Source organism: Amia ocellicauda, chromosome 8 (assembly GCF_036373705.1).
Source record: "Amia ocellicauda isolate fAmiCal2 chromosome 8, fAmiCal2.hap1, whole genome shotgun sequence".
Lineage (NCBI taxonomy): Eukaryota > Metazoa > Chordata > Actinopteri > Amiiformes > Amiidae > Amia > Amia ocellicauda.
In genome coordinates, this window is record NC_089857.1 from 4665625 (window position 1) to 4686750 (window position 21126).

The 21126-nt window shown below is 36.0% G+C and overlaps 1 long non-coding RNA gene across 1 annotated transcript; it reads left to right on the forward strand.

The window, feature by feature from the left end:
* Positions 1-6200: 6200 nt before the first annotated feature.
* On the forward strand, positions 6201-20413 carry LOC136755226 (uncharacterized). Its single transcript, XR_010817636.1, has 2 exons — positions 6201-6267; positions 19997-20413. It is a non-coding gene; the product is annotated as an uncharacterized LOC136755226 (long non-coding RNA).
* Positions 20414-21126: the final 713 nt, after the last annotated feature.

Here is a 21126-nt window from a genome sequence, read left to right on the forward strand (position 1 = left end):
AGCATGGAGTAAAAATGATGCAATGGAATAGCAATTAATGCATCTGGGAAAGTCTACACGGACTGGCAACTGAGCAGACTGCCATTCCACTCCACTCTATTTTACTCACAGCCAACAGAGGACATATTATTTCATTTTGTGTCTGTAAAGTCTCAGAATTAATCCTCAACAACAGTGTGAAACACAACATTATAATCATAGAGAAAGACATATTTGATGGTGGTCTTTGAAACAGGGTAGAATTTCCAGTGAAAGTCCTTGTGTGTTCATATAATTTTATGTTCATTGTTATTGTTGTTTCTTTAGCTTGATTTGTCCCCATTACTGCATAGGAACCCTATACTTTCATCCTCAATGTAGTTATACCTAAAACACATCCTAAATATAAAAATGTATCCAGACCCCGTTGCACTTGCACCTGTTTCTAAAGTTCTCTATATGATTCTGATTCTGATCAGCTTTCCATAACTTAGTCTCAGTACATAATGCCTAAAATAAATTAAAAATATAGTATTTATATTGATTCATACTTTGCAATAATCAAAGCATTTTACAATGTGCAAAAATGTAAATAAATGGCAAAACAATTGATATAGAAGACAATACGTTGACATTTTCTTAAATATGACTTCATCTGCTTTAGAAAGCCTTCAATCACATATGATTATTACAATAAAGCACACAAATCTCTCGCTCTCTCTTTTATCCGTTTGATATAAATGTCACAGTGATAACACCTGTTCAATCACTAGGTTACCAGCCCATGAACAGATACAACATGCGCTTCAGATGATCCTGTGTTGGCATGTCTCCGCTAAATTATTTATGAAATAATAAAATAAAATGTTTGGACTATTCCAATTAATTTAAGCAATATACTTTAACACACAAGCTGCCTGCTTTCCTGGTTTTATCCCAACACCTGTTTGCTGTTTTAAAAAAGACCACAGATTTCTGTTTATCCTGTTTGGCAAGCTCACTTCTGTGCTGTTCTACAGTGATGAATGCAGCAAAATACCACCCTCCCCTCTGAGCATCTCTATTGACAATTCCCTTTTTAAAACATCACACTGTGTTTGCTGTGAATGGACACCCTTGATGGTATATTGAGTTAATTGCAAATACAGTTTTTTTTACAACAGCCAACAGAACCATTACAAATATTACTATTCAGTGTACAAACAAAGTCTTGGAAGACAGTTCCTCTCAGGAGAGTTGAAACAGGATTCTAGTCCTTTGGAAGTTTACATTTCAATGTATTTTATTTTTCCATAAATAGCCCTGATTGTAGTACTGGAAGATGTCAGGTCAGTTTAAATGCTGTACTGTACATTTGTTATACATACGAAAAAAGAAAAGACTTCTGTAAAATTGAGTAGATGGTTTTTAAAAAGCATTTTGGCAACTTGCATTTTGAGTAGAAGTTCTTCAGTATAGTACAGAATGGTGTTTTTTCAAAGATATAAAAAAAATGCTAGTCTCACAGTTATGACAAGATCTGTCAGGACCTGGCCACGAGATTGGGTGTATGTTACCTGCAGGCATATATGTGCAATATAAGCAATCAATTACCAAGGAAAATAATACATACACTAAGGATCTATATAATTTGATTGATTTTTAAGTATTGAAGAACAACTGTATATATGCTTATTTAGTACAGAATTCTCAATGTTAGTTCTAAAATGTAGAAAAACATGATTCCATCCTATTGCTAATATGATTGTTTTAGATATTGTTTTAAAGAATGTAATCCAGAGTATAACCAAATACATGCAAACATTAAGCATTCAGTTGGTTTTGTTTTAATGCTACAAAACATATAAAACTGGATGTCCAAGAGTGTAAAATGTGTTAAAACTGCATGATAAAAACAACAAAAAAGACACCCAATGAATATTTCACCATCCACAGACCAGTGGGAATTCTGTCTCTGTCCGTAAGTTACATTATTGAAAAAGTTTTCTGGGACACGCAGTCAAGTGTACAGTAACTGCTTACTTTGCATTTGCTGGGCTTGAACTCAGTGAGAGGGATTTAACGCAACCTTTCCTATAAAGCAGATGCTGCATGACATATTGGGCATTGCAGTTGTTTAGTTTGAGGACAAGGCCAAGCCTTAGTGTTTTTTAAAGAGTGAAAAAATGGCAACTAAAAACCAAGAGCAAAAATGCTCTGTGCTCTTTTAGGAACACGTTTAGTCTGCTGATAGATATTGCTGATCATCTATATCCTGCCACCTTCCCTAAATATGTTTAATTCATACTATGCAGAGCCCATGCACATAAAGGCAGTTCAGTGTTCACCCCTCTCCCTGTCAGTGTTAGATGGTCTACAAAGGTGCCAAGAGGTGCCAGATGTATGCAAGGGCTGGGTTAAAATAATAAACTCATGTTGCTTGTGGTCAGAGCTGGACACGAATCCAGCCCACAAGGCACAAAAGGAATTAAAAAATCGTGAATTAAACCGCTTTGCCACGTAGCATTCTCAGCTTCCACATGTCTCCACGATCTGCTCTACGGCAACCAGAGGAAACTGAATCACAGAAAATGCCCCAACGACCCACCACCGACACAAATATGCACGCACACACACACACACATAGCTGTGGAAGGGATATCACTCCTACCAAAAATCTTTGACTAACTGAAGTGTTATCAGCCATAAGACGATAATATGAAAGCAACTGCTGATGACTCAGCTTGTATCATTATGTGGTTTGATGAGCCATAATACTGTAATGTAATGCCTTTCTTCTGCTGAGGCATTTTGAGCAGGACAAACATCGGTGTAATTAAATTAAGAATGAATGACAAGTAATGAAATCGACATACAAGATAACTTTTCAGCTGAGAACATTTATTTATACATATATTTATGAAAGTAAAATAGTTATATTTTATAAGTGCATATATACACATACATCCCCAAACAGTTTTTTTACTCTGTGGCCTGGTATTGCAGACCTCCACAATATAATACTTTTTATTGCATATCAGACCTACACACATTTTTGTTTGAGAACCACCACCATGGCTAGTATTCCTTCCAATCCATTCTGCCAAATTTATATTAAAAAAAAAATCCAATACTCATTAACAATACATATCCCCTTAAACCCAATATGTACAAATGTGTGTTGTACTCAGGACAAGCAATTGTTACAATTATTGTGTAATTTATACCTTGTGGTAAACTATGTCTCGGTTCATTCTAAAATGACAAAAATAAGAAGGTAACCAATTGTACAGCTATTTATAAAGAACCTTTAACATTCTGATTTTATACAAAGGAGAAATTTGAGTATTTGAGCTGCATTAAAAAAGAAGAAAAAATGTAAGCCAGTGATGAAGCTTCCTTACAGAAGCTACAGGAGCTATGCCAACCACTAGAGATATCTGCTCATCTCTTCCAAAAATACACTGTTGTTTGTAGCCTGTAGATAATATTTGTGATAGACCTCAAAAGCCACACTTCTATGTGTATATTTTATACTTCTGCATTTTAGGTATCTCATCAGTGTGGTTTATTTTATTTCTATTAATCAGGAGGCATGAGTATTTAAAGTAAAATATACAAGGTCCAGGACTGTAGTGGTTTACCCCTAAAAAATAAATTGAACCGAACAAATGTTGTACTGATTCCTACACTGCTAGTTTCGACCAGCTTTGCTTTCTGATCATTGAATGATATAGTTGAAAAAATAAACAATTTAACTCTCTAAATGACATAATATAATATAACATAATAACTAAATATATTTACACTGAACATAATTTTCAATCCACTGAAACTTAATATACTGTTTTTATATATTTATATATATATATTTATTAGGTCACCACTTTGATTCGGTAGCTCTGATTTGTTGAGCTTTTCAAATGCCAGGCTACTGTCAAAATGGTCATTGTATTGATTGTGTGGTTCAGTTTTGATGACTTCAGTGTGCCACTCACAGTTTTAATTTTGAATGGATACCCTGACAAACTTATGGATACATTGAAACATTGGCTTTTATTTTATTTTTTTCCCTACAGGATTAAATTAATCAATTGTTTTATTTTTACATAAGAAGCAGGCAGTGTTCTTTTGATAACCTTTTGCCCTTTAAGTTTCAATTTTATTTTTGTGAACCATACAGATACCCAGCAATAAAGACAATTTAAATAAATATGCAGAAGACAGGATGTGTACCTAACCCACAACACAATATCCTTTGTTAGTCACAACTGTTAAATAAAATGAAAAAAACATTTTTAAAAGTTAACAGATAACAGAAAAAAAGCATTTTGAATGACAGCATTGTAATAGGATTAGAGCTACATATTTAAAAATATGTTTTGTAGCGAGGTAGAAATATGTCATTGTGTTTGCCTATAAATGCCCAATTACTATGTTTTAAAAAAACCTTGATTAAAATTATAGTACCCTTAAGCTATGTACGAGTAAACAAAACAATACATTTAAGGATTTTCCTTATGAATGCCCAATTTACTTGAATTTGAATTCCTATTTGCACAATTCAATGGCGATGCAAAATAATAATACTGGAGTCCTATTCAAATCCTGGAATTGCAGTGCAGTCAGCTTTTCTCCTTGAGGGCTGCTTTGCTGATGGTTTATTAGACATAATTAAATGAATACATAGCTCAGATCCTGGCCTGGATTTTAATTTACTCACTTGAATAAAGTGAAACTTTATAGGTGAAGGCAGTGTGGGCTGGATGAGTCTGGCTGATACAGGCTCTTGTGTGACTGTATAATGAGCTCTATGATTTCAGGAAAGGAAAACTAGACTATTTGAATGATAAACAGGTTATGCATAACTAACATTAGAATTTGAAAGGTTGCATCAAGGAATTGTCGTAATGAAATGTCACTTTCCTTTACTTGACATTGAATGATCCCAAGGCAACAATTAGACATACAACAACACAATAAGAACAATTTACATATTCAATATAAAATTGTATATATTTCTGTAGCTCCACTATAAGATAGTATGCATTCCCTTCCTTTTCATAATCTCATTGGCACGTCATACAATATCATCCCACAGAATGAAGAAAGTATTTAAATATCAGTGCTCAGCCATATAGAAAGCATTAGGAAACTGCTAGAACTATATGCAGTTCATGGTTATCATGGTTAGATAATGTAGTTCTCAGAGATCTAATATAAGTCGATTCAGACAGCCAGGACAGCTACTTAGATCATTAGTGAATATAATTCTGTGAATATGCTTGCAGTAGGCTGAACAGGAAAAAAAATCACCTCTAATGTACTGGATAACTACCCCGGATGCTAAGTCATCGACATAGCTACACTATCAGCGTTGTACACCAGTATTCCTGCTCCCATAAGTTGAGCCGTTGAAAAGTCAGTCTCCCTTTGATAAATAACTTTTCTTTTCTTAGCTGGAAAACAGCACCACCATTTAGGTGTAACACTTGTACTTGTAAAAATGTGAAATACCACACATGATTGATGTTGCACTTTTTAGTTATTCTCAAAAGCAATCAGCAAAATGGTAAGTTATTTTCACAAAATACATTTAACAATACTAGTTGTATATTTCTATGTATTTTATCAACTTGCAAAACATGATTATTATTATTATTATTATTATTATTATTATTATTATTATTATTATGATTACACAGCAGCTTATTCCCCATAGCTGTTCAGCACTCTTGCTATTTTGCACATTATTAAAATATGCTTCCTTATGCTCCATGTCCTTATGTACTGTTAGTACTTCTAACATTACACCAGATTTTCTACATAGGGCCTTGACCTATCTTTAAACGAGACAAAGGCCAATTAAAAGACTACAAATCTAGAACAGTGTTTTTACACTATAATATTGTCACAGACGACATCTGAAGTGTCAGTTGTCACAGAGTTGTTTATTCTCACTTCTATTCTGATCTGCAAAAATATAACTTTTGTTTCTTATGATTTCATTGATTATAATGACCTGTGGGTTTATGATCTCATTATTCATGTGTCTTACTTTGATGCTTAAGAGCATGTTTTGTTCCTTTAATTCATACACTTCTCACTGACTGAATGCACCTGCTTGTAATGAGGAAGTAATTTCATCGTCCGCCTACCTGCAGCTGTGTTTCCTGCCTCCTATTGGGCCCTTGATCTTTAAAAAGTAGCTCACTTGCAAGAGAGCAGAGTATGTTGTGACCATTTACTAAGACACCACAGAGAAGTAAGCAGTTGAAACCCAAGGCAGAACAGAGCCTTATGTCCCAGGTAACTCAAAGGCAAGAACTGCAAGCTTGCAGAGTGACTGGTTCAGTTACGTTTTTCTCTGTGAGTACATTTTAGGAAGAGGGATACTGTTTGATCTGTTTAGAGACAGGTAGGAAAACTAACAACAATGATGGATGGTAAGACTTTTATCCGCGTATTGACAAAAAGAGGAGGGATTTCTTCTGTTCTTTGCTGCTTTGTTTGTTGTTGCACATTTCTCTTCTGTAATGGCAAAATTGAAATCTGTGCAATTCTGAGCAGAACCTGTGTAGGAAAACAGCAGATGGGTTTTAGTTTTTTTTTTTAAATGTTCCCAAGCATGGCAGTTTTACAAATGAAAAAGACTTGCCTTGAAGTTTTCAGTCAGACGTGGCTCTACAGTAGGAAAGGATCATGGGAATCCTGGTGGGGTGTGGTTACCCTGAAATAATGAAAGGTAAATTAGGGTAGGAACAGACATATCCCCCAGTAAAGAAGCACAATGCAACACAATTGTTAAACTAGTTTTTTTTCAAGGTGGAAAAAATAGATCTAATAAACTAACACTTCACTATACAAATAAATAACTGTGTATACAAGAGAATAAAGATATTGTCATGCTTTACGCTATCCACAGAAGGAAGACTCACTTGATGTGGAGATCAATGCACTTTTGCTTGTACTGCAAAGACAGTATGGTCTATCTGGGCTCCCAACTTAAATCTGGACCATGATAATTGATAGTGCTTTAACTCCATCTCCCATAACTCTTTTTTTGTTTTAGATGCTGCCTGGCATTTACAAAAGTAAATTTGAATATTTCAGTGTAGGAACATTGGGAATCCACAGGACTTCTCTTGTTTGATTGAGGGCTTTTTGCAACTTATTTAACCTAACCTTGTTGTGGTAGCCCTTCAAATGTGGAAGCTATAACCTTGTAAAGATCAAGGAATGTAGAGTGAGTGTGTAAGAGGAAAATCTGCAGATTTTATAACTTTAGATAAAATTATCTAATAAAATGACAAAAATCAAGCAACATTTCCAACTGAACAAGTAGAAGAGAAGTTATTTTTAAGAATCTGATAGAGCAGAGGATATTGTCATCACCTGAGAAGTGGCTACCTGAGGACATGATGCCCAGTTGAATTTTTTTTAGTACGTTATTGGCCTACTTCTTTCATAATAATATGTGTAAGTCATGTAATATTGGCAGGATTTATCTTTCTTAAAAAAATTGGCTTTGCATTCAGAGTTTAAAGGGTTAATAAAGTCGCAAATGTGTGACGTAGAGATGACATCACATTCAAGATGCATCAGTCTGTATATTTTGGCAGCAAACTAAAATGCTTGCAAATAGTGAAACAGAGAAGTGGTGAACAATGTAAATAATTTGATGGTATTGAACACACAGTCAATGTCTGGCCTGAATCATCTGTATGTTGTGTAAGCTCTTGTGGAAAGTATTCCAGTCACAATTCTGTCTGTCTATGGACACAGTTCATTTTTATTGAAAGGGGTGAAGGTCTTTGTTTTCCTTTAAATTCATTACACAATCATTAAAGAAAATACATACAATTAAACAAATTATGCTGGATGTTTTGCATTGGGGACTTAAACCTACCTGTTATTTAACTGTAATTCTCTGATAATGTACATTGTTTTCTCAGTCTTTGTTTGCTTTTAAAACATTTTATAAAGAGAGGTTTATGACCTACCAAGTATTTTATTGCAAATGTGTTACTAGCAGACATTTTAAACTTGACCTGAATAAAAAAAATATGATACTTGGCATTACTCCATTGTGAAAACCAACTGGATTTCGCCTCTTACAATGTACTGGCCTTGCACAATAACAATACTCTAATGCGAGTCATTATGTTGATTTGGTTTATTTCTGCCGGTGTGGTTTCTCCTGGAAGTAAGGCTTTTTGACTGATTGGCATAGAATTGCCAGGCCTGTGGTGTTTAATGGGTCGGTGAATTGGCAATCAAGTCCACCTGCAAAAGGCACCAGAAGAAAAAAATAAAAGGTTCTGTGGTTTAAACTCCAACAAATGTTGCTGGCTATCCTCAGCATTAGACTCCCTAGTAAGCAGTTTCAGATGTTGTATTTTGTTTGGCCATTGAGCCTTCTTTATTTTGATTGGGTTCCTCAGACTGATTTTGACCCGCTTGCTTCCCATTGTGAGGCAGGTTTGGAGCATCGCATCACCGCTGTGCCTCTGTCTTCTGTTTGTCTGTGGGCTCTGAAAGTGGTACAGACTGAGGAGAGGAAGTGAAAATCAGTCGCTGAGTGATGTGCTCGTTGTTGCGGTCCACAAAGTCCACAAAAAAATCGTTAGTTCTTCTCACCTTCCTGGAAATTGTGTTCATTCCAGTAACTGTGATCCCCAAGTGGCCTCTATAACTCTCTTCCTGCATGGAACTCAGACGCTGGAAAAGCATGTTAAAATAAAGCTACATGTTTAAACACAGCTTAATAAATATACACGTCTCTGTGGCAGTTTGTTGCTGATGTCGTTGTTTGGGTTGACTGAGAATATACAATAGTAATTGGTTTCAAAAATGTCATGTTAGCTTTAAACCCCCAAAATATCCTTCCCCCCCATGTTTCCTTATAAATGTTATGCTTTTGGACAATTAAAGATATTGTCAATTAATGGATATCGGTGGGTAGAATCCACATTCATGTACAGATGTTAACTAGTTTGTTTTTCTGTACATAGTTATTGTATTTACTGATTATTTGACCAAATCCTCCATCCCGAAGTGTCTAAAAGTCCTGCTCTCTCTAAACCATGCTAACTGACAAACCTGACCAGTGACATAGGCAAAGGAAAAAGGAGCTTATTATATGGCAGACGTATTGAAGACAAAGATGTTAACATTTTCGTGTGCAAGTTGACCTTTACGTAAGATATAAATACTACTTCTGGTATTCTTCATTTGAGCAGTAATTGCAAGTGGAAGCACAATTATAGAAGCTTACATTGCATTTGCACTTTTCAACCAGTCAAATAGAAGTCAATCTGAAACTTGCCAAGCACTTTACCATTCTAGGAAGTAGAAATCTTCAGTTTCTCATTATCCGTAATGTAATGTATTGTGGATGTCTTGCACAAACATGGCTTGAAAAACTTTCTACAATTATGTGACCATCCACATCAAACCATGAGGTCATTGAGTAATTGTAGTTTTGTACATTATGTACCGCAGAGGCATTTACAAAATGAGGCATGAGTATCTATTAAAACTGCGTGCAAAAAGATGTAACATCCAATATGTATTTATGCCTTATATCTTATTTATTATTATACAGACATGTCTCTTGAGTTTTTACATGTGCACATATTTTCCCACTGTCTAGAGGATGTTCTATTAATCTAAGCAAGCTAATAATATATTTTTATTTTTAATAACCCACAATGCATTTTCCCCCAAAAACTATTAGTAAAACGGTGAATAAATTAATCAACTTTATGCACAGTATGGCAAAACAAAACTATCAAACTAATGAAACCTATAATACATTTTTTTATTATTTTATTAACTCCACAGTTCTATGGTTTTCCCTTTCCTAGATATTAAACTTCACAGCATTATGCTGTATCGATTACACATGTACTGTCACAGACGCTTTGCATGGAAATCCCGCATGGAAATGAGGTGGCAAGGGTTAAACTGGCGCTCAAACTGTGTTTATGAAATATGCAGTCTTTCCTCCATTGTCAGAGATTTTGAAAGAAGCTTCAAATTGCAGTAAACAAATGTAGTGAGTGGGGAAGGGGGAGTGTGGGGGTCGAAACACAGAGCTGATGCATGGGACTTTTCCAAAATCAGATTGCGAAACTGGTGCGAGCAGGAAAGAGGGACACATCGCCCACTCACCGAACTGCACCACCCCTGCACTGAGAGCTGCTGTTTCCTGCCTGACTTCCTTAAAAATATTTTGATTGAGCTATGGAGAAAGTTAAGGCAATAATAATATATATAAATATATACACAAACACACACACACACACACACACACACATATATATATATATATATATATATATATATATATATATATATATATATACAAATATTGACAGCTTGCTTCCTTGACATGGCTGTCCTAAAATTCACTTAAGTATAACTGAATAAACATTTCTTCTGGGCAATGCATTTCCTCTCCAAGGAGAATCTAATTTTTTGCAAACAATGTGTGAATGTTGTCACGCAGAAACTGATACAACTTTTCCTTTCCCATCTCTTCATCATAAGAACAGTTGTTTCAAAATGAAAGTCAATCATTAACAACATCTCATTTGTGTTTGGTGATGTTATTTGTGGCCACGTTCTTTCCAACTTACTTTGCTTGTGTTGTGCATGGTTGGCGCAATTCAGTAAGCACTTACAATGTGAAACTTATGCAGTATAATTGTATCTGAAATACTCATGAGGTGTAATTCAGACATTTCAAACAGTTATTGAGGTTTTCAGTGTGCTGATACAGATTAGTCAAAAGCGATTATATAGGAAGAACATACACCGATGAGCCATAACATTATGACCACCTGCCTAATATTGTGTAGGTCCCCCTTTTGACGCCAAAACAGCCCTGACCTGTGGAGGCAAGGACTCCACTAGACCTCTGAAGGTGTGCTGTGGTATCTGGCACCAAGACATTAGCAGCAGATCCTTTAAGTCCTGTAAGTTGCGAGGTGGGGCCTCCATGGATCGGACTTTGTCCAGCACATCCCACAGATGCTCGATTGGATTGAGATCTGGGGAATTTGGAGGCCAAGTCAACACGTGATTCATCAGACCAGGCCACCTTCTTCCATTGCTCCGTGGTCCAGTTCTGATGCTCATGTACCCATTGTAGGCGCTTTTGGCAGTGGACAAGGGTCAGCATGGGCACCCTGACTGGTCTGCGGCTACGCAGCCCCATACGCAACAAACTGTGATGCACTGTGTGTTCTGACACCTTTCTATCAGAACCAGCATTAACTTTTTCAGCAATTTGAGCTACAGTAGCTCGTCTGTTGGATCGGACCACACGGGCCAGCCTTCGCTACCCATGTGCATCAATGAGCCTTGGCCGCCCATGACCCTGTCGCCGGTTCACTGCTTTTCCTTCCTTGGACCACTTTTGATAGGTACTGACCACTGCAGGAACACCCCACAAGAGCTGCAGTTTTGGAGATGCTCTGACCCAGTCGTCTAGCCATCACAATTTGGCCCTTGCCAAAGTCGCTCAGATCCTTACACTTGCCCATTTTTCCTGCTTCTAACACATCAACTTTGAGGACAAAATGTTCACTTGCTGCCTAACATATCCCACCCACTGACAGGTGCCATGATAATGAGATTATCAGTGTTATTCACTTCACCTGTCAGTGGTCATAATGTTATGGCTGATCGGTGTATATATAATCATTGAGGAACATATTGGGGGGTTAAACTGCAAAGGAATTCAAATGTGCAGATGTATTTGGATTGTATCATCCAGGAGAGCAATGTTTTGGCTCCAGGTTTAAAAAGACCTTAATTGTGTCATTTGATTTTTTTATATATTTTTTATGCTCGTCTTGTATACATAAATGTGTTTAAGATTGATGGAAACATACAATACATTTGACTTTGCTCATTAATTTTTTTCTATAATTACAAATCAGACCCGTAGACTGGAATGCCCTCCAGCACGATGTTCCATTAGAGAAGAAAAAGACAGACTGGCTTGATTTACTATACCTTGCTTTAACCTTAATGTGTCGGGATTCGGTATATCACAGGGCATTAAAACTGATAAAACGTGTAAACTGTTTTTTAGACATACTGTTGCCATAACTAGGATGTGTAGTTAAAGCTTCTCAATCAGTTTTACTTTAATTTCCTCCATTGCCATCAATGTCTTCATTTACATTTTTAACTACACATTCTGCATTTGTAGAATACCTAACAGAAATAAAACAAAATGTAATTTTAGTGAATTTGCAATTAACTTGATTTTTTAACTGTAAAAGTATTTAAGTTACTCAACATTTACATTTTACCAGTTTCCCGTATTCTTTATATAGCCAGAGGGGTTTGCTCTATACTAGGGAATAATATGTTCTGAAACACAGATTTTTTTTTTTTTAATATATTAATATACCTTTTTGTTATTTATTTGCTCTGAAGTAAAATTTTGTGTGCAACATTGTGTACACCAATATATGAATGTTACATTCATAAAGTTAATTTTACAGCAGCTCAAAGACATAAACTAACAATTTCTCTACACTAGTTGTGTTTTGAAACATGTCTTGACCATAAAGTGTTATCTATCTTCACATACTTTGACTCCTATGAGAACCATTGAGCCTGTTTATAAAATGGATTTGCAAGTAAAAAAATACAAAATAATCGTTTTTTACAGCATTTAGTGAAAGTGCAGTAATATCAGAACAATAATTAAATTGTGTGGATATACAACATATTTCTGATTTATGTAATATTCTTCACTATGACAACTGTAAAAATTGTGCGGTTATGGTTACAACTTTTTCAAATTCTTGATTTAAAAACACCTTTCAAGTCTTGATTTAATGTATAATGATCAAAGTAAGGCATTTAAATGGATGCAATTTAAAAACAAACAAAAAGGTTTCCATGAAAAAACGTGAGTACTGAATATAAGTAACCTCAAGTCAGAAGTTAGCGGAGTCTGTGTTGGTGTGGTTAAACTTGAAGATTGTTTTGTGGCAGTCACATGGCTGATGCGTTGGTTGATGATTTTTTCTTTTCTTCCAGAAATAGAATCACTGTAGAACAGACAAACCCACAGATCTGTTGGCTAGTACTGCTTTGTGGTTAGTGTTTAGGGGGTGGAAGGGGGAGTCCAGTTGTGAGGCCATACCCGCACACTGACGATTGAAAATGCAACTTTCAGTTCCTATATCTTGTGTGTTTAACTATCTATCATCAAGTCGCAACATGCCGTTGGGTTTTATCTAAAATCATGAAATGGGAAGCCTCAGTAACTTCTGTTAGACTGGAATTGTGAACCATGGAGAAAATATAATAGCTTCAATTAAAGTTTTGTCATTTAATTCCTTCATTGTTATAAATGTGCACTGTCACTATTTTTCAAAAAATCAAGCCAGGCCTAATTACACAAAGGGTAATGCCGGAATTAAAATGCATTGAGATTTTTTTTTTTTTTTCAGGTATCTACACATCCTACTCAACAACTTCCAAGTTAAAAAAAATATTCTAGAAATTTGTAGAACATGTATTAAAACCAAAAACTGAAATGGCTTCATTGGATAAGTGTCCACCCTCCTTGTAATAGCAATCCTGAATTATCTCAGGTAAGCAATTGCCTTTAAGATCATACAAGTTAAGTGGTGTTAAACTGTAGTGATTCACATGATTTCAGAATAAATTCAGCTGTCCTTGTTATCTGAAAGCTAAAACTGGGAAGGAAGATCACCTTTCAGTGTGACTGACCTGAAGCACACAGCCAAAACTACACTTAAATGACTTAGGAACAAAACAGTAAATGCCCTTGAGTGTCCCAGGCAGAGCCCCAAGTAAATCCAATCAAAAATGTGTGGTATGACTTGACTACTGCTGTCCATCAAAGCTCCCCACGGAACTAGACAGAGCTTGAACAGTTTTGAAAAGAAGAATGGTCAAATATTGCCAAATTGAGGTGTGAAATGTTGGTAAAGACCTATCCCAATCACCCAAGAAGATGCTTCCACCAAGTATTAATGCAGGGGGCTGGAGCCTTATCCGATTATGATAATTCAGTTTTGTATTTTTAATAGATATACTTTTTTCACAATTAAACCTGTTTCCATTGAACAGTGTGGAGTATGGTGTGTAGATAAGTGGAAAGCGGCCGCAAGAGGAAAATCAACCCCAGATTGAACAGAAGGATAGTGCAAATGGCAGAAAAAGAACCAAGGATAACTGCCAAAGAGATACCAGCTGAACTCCAAGGTAAAGTTATGTCAGTTTCTGATCGCTCCATCCGTCGCTTTTTGAGCAAAAGTGGCCTCCATGGAAGAAGACCCAGGAGGACTCCATACATAAAATAGCCAGACTGGAATTTGCTAAAATGCATATTGACAAGCCACAATCCTTCTGGGAGAATGTCCTTTGGACAGATGAGTCAAAACTGGAGTTTTTTGGCAAGTCACATCAGCTCTATGTTAGCAGACGAACAGACGAAGATTTCAAAGAAAAGAACACCATGCCTACAGTGAAACATGGAGGAGGCTCGGTTAAGTTTTGGGGCTGCTTTGCTGCACCTGGCACAGGGTGCTTTGAATCTGTGCAGGGAACAATGAAATGTCAAGACTATCAAGGGACTCTGGAGTGAAACATGCTGCCCAGTGTCAGAAAGCTCTGTCTTAGTCACAGGTCATGGGTCCTCCAACAGGATAATGACCCGAAACGCACACCTAAAAGCACCCAGGAATGGATAAGAACAAAACATTGGACTGTTCTGAAGTGGCCTTCTATGAGTCCCGATCTGAATCCTATCGAACATCTGCACCCATCAAACCTGAGACAGCTGGAGCAGTTTCCAAATTGAGTTGGCCAAACTACCTGTTAACAAGTGCAGAAGTCTCACTGAGAGCTACAGTGATTGCCTCTAAAGGTTGTGCAACAAAATATTAGGTTAAGGGTCCCATCATTTTTGTCCATGCCTTTTTCATTTGTTTTATTATTTACAATATTATGTTGAAAAACAAAATCAAAAGCAGTGTTTTTTTCTATTAAATATGGAATAAACAATGGTGGATGCCAATTACTTTTGTCAGTTTCAAGTTATGAGGAAAATTAAGAGGAAATTGTGCATTCTTTGTTTTTTGTGGAGGGGTACCAACACATTTGAGTACGTCTGTGTGTATATATATATATATATATATATATATATATATATATATATATATATATATATATATATATATATATATTATAATTGTATTTTCTTGTTAGTTAAAATTCAAATGGAAATGTTTCACCTCAAGTAGAGCCAAGGAGGATTATTCTGGGAAAATCTAGCTTTTCCAGCATTCATCAGTTTAACATATCTCCTGATATTGTACTTGTTCTGCTGACTGAGTACCTAACCAAAACCAAATTACCAGTTGTAGATGTAGTTCTGCAGAGACTATTACTTAAAATTGGAAAAATAAAAAAAAGATCATAGGCATTGAGAAGAGTAAGATTACAGCTTTTATTTTGATTTTGTACCACATTCAAGACTGAACAGTAACAAAATGGTTTTATTCTTCAGAAAAAAACACCATATGAATCATGCTGTGATAGAGCCTGTCAATATCTCTTATGTACTTTTTCTGCCTTAATCCTCCATTAGTACCTCCATCATCTTCTATTAAACAAGATGCCTTTGCCCATTTATTCTGCTCCACAGCCTCTGACATCCATAGGCCCTTTGCCACCAGTTATCCTGACCGCTATCTTTTTTGTCTCCTTTCCACTTTCTTGTACTCTCTCCTTAACACTTTCCTGCCATCCCTGTCCTCCTTTCCTCTTCTCCACTCCTCTCCATCTCTCTATGATCTCTGATCCTGCATCACAAGTTTGCCGCATGTGTCTAAACCCAAATCTCACTTGCCTCTTCAATGCTCTCCAGATATTTCTGTTTCTCTCTAAACAGTCTTCATCACTGGTAAGTCTTCTCTTGAACCCTCATATCACCTGAATATTTAGTGCTGTTGTTTTTATGGTCCATACATCCTTTCCCCTCTAAAGCTCTTCAGGAAGACATGTAGCACCATCTTTACACCTCCCTCCTGGAAAAGCCAATGCTTGGCAATTTCCCATATAGTTTCCATTCTGTAAACTTTACAGAATCTGTCCTTCTCTGTCCCCACTGGTAACTCTTTACAAGCTGCCCATGCTTCTCCACAATTCTTCTTGCCATATATTTCTACATTGCTGATTGCACTTCTCCTGGTAGTTTTAGTCACTACTAGTTACATTCCTATCTGTCTGACTGCTTCTTCTAGGTTTCACAGTACAGTTCTCTATATTCTCCTTGATCTTCCTTTCAGTTGTTCCCCAAGGATAATTTATGGGACTCATTATTTAAACTGTCTCTCTCAGACTTCACTTCCTCAATTCAAAGATCTTCTTTCCTTCCCGTTTAGAACTCCTGACATGTCATATGTCTCTCAGAAACGTCTGCCTGGGAGTAATCACATCACTTTGAATTCCACCATACTTTGACCTCTCTATATGTATTTCCCTGGATTCTATCACCCTCTTTCCCTCCTCCTCTGCCAAGGATTTTTGGTCTAACCCTCAACACTCCACCTCCTACTCTCAGAACTCCTTCTGAATAACATTTACAGTATCCTACTCTACTCAATTCCTAGTCAGGACTGCTAGCACTTTCTCCACACTGGCTTCTCCATACTTGTAACTCACCCAACCGATTCAGTCTATGCAATGCTGCATGTTTGCTACCCATCTCAATTTACAACTCTTCTCCTTGCCTAAAGCTCTGTCCTTCCCTCTCTTCCAATCCCTTTCTATACCACTTCATGTCTTTTCCACTCCTTACCCTCATTCAGACTGCACTCATAGATCCAATGGTCAAATATTGGAGAGTAATGTTTGTTTTACATTGCTGTTGGCTAATAGATGGTTCAGGTGAGTAATACATTTGAAAGAAAGGTAATGTTACAGATTCACATGTTTCAGTATATTCCTAAAGGTATCTAGATCTAGCAAAAAGAACATGGCTTAATCATATTGCATTACTCTAAATACAATTTGATGAGCAGAGATCTACACTATCCATTTTACAGCAAGATTTCTCACCCCCTTAAGGCTTGTATTGTTTTTTCTTCTAAACATTTTTTTTAATCAAACACACTGTGCAAATCTACTAGGAATACCATCTTTTTCAAAAGAAATTACAGTTCACAAGTTTATAAGAGGTTATATACCAACCACATCTTGTTTAAAAGCTTTACTACATTTCTGGAGGCTTTTTGGTTCTTTATAGAGAAACATTTTTACCTTAAAACATATACTGCTGTTTTGACCTTGTTCATTCAAGTAATGAGAGAAAAAATTGAAAAAAATATTGTATTGTTTAAAAATGAATCAACTTATATTACGTGTTCATTTTTACAGGAATAATTTGAATGAAAGATCATTGACATGTATTTCTTCATTCAATACAAATCTGCTAAGTATTCTAAACTAAGGGCAATTCAAGTGAATCTCAATGTAACTTCCAACAATGCTTTTGTAATCATGTTCTCTCTCTCTCTCCCGCTCTCTCTTCTACTGGTAAATTAGTTGGTTTCAGCCATGGCATCAATTCAGAAAGACATAGATGAATCCATATGCTCATCCTCAGTAGACTAGTCTATGAATGTTTGTTTGGCAAATAGTGACAGAACTCTAATGCAGTCAGATGTGACATTGGGCATCATGTCCCCTTGTTTACCAAGGGCGTAGAAAACACTGCCTCTGGCATTGTTTAACCTATGAGGCTAGAATGCCATTTGGGAAAGATTTGAGGATTTGTTAAATAGTGCTTGACCACATTCAGAATATTGCATGTCCACATAAACAGATGTTTGTTTTCACGTATTTACTTTTGTGGAGACAGCAAAACTTCTAAATGAAAAAGAACTATAACACCAACAACAGTAAAACACTGTCATACATGTATATAGACGGAAATTGATTAATATTACTGAAAGAAGCCATCTAAAGGACTTTGTTTTATTTAGTTGCCAAGATTAAAAAATGATTACCTTAAAATGTTATTAAAAAAAAGTCTAACATTTAAAATATAATTCTGAGGTTATCCAATGTATTACTGGACAAAACACCTGCCACAATAATTTGCTTTTTTTAATAACATTTAAATATCTAAATATCTTACAGAATACCTCTGATATTTATATACAGCTCTGGAAAATATTAAGAGACCACTCCAAGTTCAGAAATCAATAAGTGGTCTCTTATTTTTTTCCAGAGCTGTATATATAAGTATTGTTTGTTTTATTTTATTTTATTTTTCTGATGGGGGTATAGATAAAGTATCATGTGGCTGATTCAAAACAATTGATAAAATATTTGTTAATTGTGTTCTGGTTAGATGAGAGACAGTGAGGGAAATTTAGCCTGAAAGCTTTGCCATCTACAAACTGCCACCAGGATCATTAGTTAGCAATGTTCATGCTGTCATGGCAACCATTATCACAGTAATATTGCTAATGGCGCAGGAGAATGAGAATGAGAAAGATGTGAAAATTATTGTCAGATTAAATTAGAGTCTTTCTTTGAAACTTTACTGGTGTTGATGAAGACATATATTGATCGGATATCAAATATAAATGGACAGGAAAGAGAGTAAGAAGTAACTGAATAAGTTTTCCCTTATTTTGTACATTTCCTGGATGCTTTTCTATAATGGAATAATATTAATAATGATAATAATAATAAATCATAAATAGCAAGAACAATATTATTAATCAAAACATAGTGTCCTTTAAAAACAAAGATCTTATCTCTCCTTCATAGGAAGCACAATTGTTTAATGAAACTCAAACGTTCTCTGTCTGGCTGCAGGCCGGATTGAGTAACATTTAATTTACTTGATGAATGTCCCTTTGTTATAATGTATTACTTCATGAAGAGGGTTAAGCTCTCAATGTGAAATCCAGATTTGTGTACCTGTAAAAAGATTAATTTGTAAAATTGCAGGCGTGACATGGAAAAGAGAAGCTGTAGATCGAAGCAAGTGGCAGTGGATTGATATAGGCTGGTGATGTTGATGGAAGAAGGAAACTTCCAACTGGGGTGCTGTACACCGATGGGTCTAATTTATTTTGCACAGTTTGCAATCTGTGTGTTGATCATACTTAGAAGTCCATTTAACATTTTTCTTCAGAAAAACATAGAGAAGGAAAGGCTGAAATTGATAGCTATGAGACAGTGTCCTCCTGTAAAAAACATAAGGGGAAAGAAAGTTATGAACATGAACAAAATGTTATTTTTGATTTGACAGAGGCATTTATTTGTGCTTGTATTCTCCTGGGGAAAACAAATCCCAAACTATATGTATTTTTGAACAAACATAATAAATGTGTGCACAATTCCTACAGCAGGTCAATTTAGAAGGGAATATCTACCCCAAATTGCTGATTTGCACAAGATGAAAACAGTACAATGTGTAAAGATGTCTGTCTGTAGTTACTGACGAGGCTACAGATGCAACAGATCAGTAGGTTTTGCATATTTTGTTTGTCCTGCATCCTTATCAGCTTCTGTCTTCACCATTCTGTCATTAGCTGTTTGAGACCAAATTCAATATTAGCTAATGATATAAATTGACATCTAGTGCATTTTGAATGCAATCAAATTTTGAAATAACTATCCAATATAATACTGAATATTAAGAGTAAACTTCCTCTTATGTGTTCATATTGTCACAGTTACAATCATAATAGAGTAATTGTATCACTTTTGTCATACAATGTAGCTGACTGCCTGCAGACTAGAGATATCCAAAGGGGGCTCCTGGATGATGGTGTGGACCAGTTGGCGTAAACTTAGCTGACCTGGCCAGGTCAGATACCTGGATACAGAGAGGCTTGGCGGGGGGGCAGAGACAGGGACATCCACAAAAAATCTCAGATTTGTGAATGAGAGGCCAGTGGAAAATAGTCCTTTGTTGCTGGCCCTGAGTTTCCCTCTGTTTTTTCTCCCTCAGGTTGTTGAAGATGGGATCAGCGTGGGATCAAGTAGCCAGCCGGACAGTGTCAGAAGGAGGAAAAAACTCTTCTATGCAATGTGGGATGGACAATGCTGGGACGAGAGAGACTTACCTGTACAGCAGGATGTATCTTCCCCAGAGATTTTCATCTGAGATGTTAAGACACTTTCCAGCTTCAAGAGATTAATTTTTTTAGTATTTTTAGGACTTCTTTTTTGTTTTGTTTGTTAGTATTTGAGAATGTTTTAGCCTTAGTTGTAATAAAGGTAGATTTTAACAGTGTGTGTTAGATTAGTTGTAGCGATCATGCTATTTATCCTGGATGTGCAGACTTCATGACCAGCACTGTAGATGCATTTTGTGTATGTTTTTCTTTGTTAGGTAAATAAATAAATAACATGCAGTTTTCCTGTGTTCGGCTAGTTTTGCTGGATGGGGAAATTGGAAATTGATGAAATTGAGGTATCCTGCCTTGGGAAAAAGGGGGTGGCATAGCCAGTAACCTTGGCCAAGCAGGTTTTCCTGTGACAAAAAATTGTCTCTGTGCCTCTCTGACATATAAACAGTTGGATGACCAAAAAAATATATATATTATGCAGAATTCAGAAGAAGGAATACTGATGGCAATGCAACCCTGTTAAACATACACAGTAATTGCTTACTAAAACACTGATATGTAACCTATGGTTGGATATCTCCATGATACATATTACAACTGTGTTCTTCAGATCACAGATATGTTTTAATTAAGATGTATTTCTCTCTTCTCATGATATAGAGAAACTAATACATGCCTTTATCTCATCTAGGATAGATTACTGTAATTCAATATTTATAAGTAGTCCAAACAGAGTCATCTCTAGACTTCACTTAGTCCAAATCGCAGTCACCAGGATTTAAACTAAAACTAAATAATTTGATCATATTACTATTGTTCAGCTCCCAGTAAAATATATAATTAGTTAACCTATAAACCACTAAATATGTTAGTCACTACATACCTAAGTAATGTTATAGTTCTATATACCCCTGCCTGGGCACTCTGGCACCAGGATGCTGACTACCTTTTAACTTTACCTTTACCTTTCAAATAAAGGAGAACATTTAGCTACAAGGTCCCCAAACTG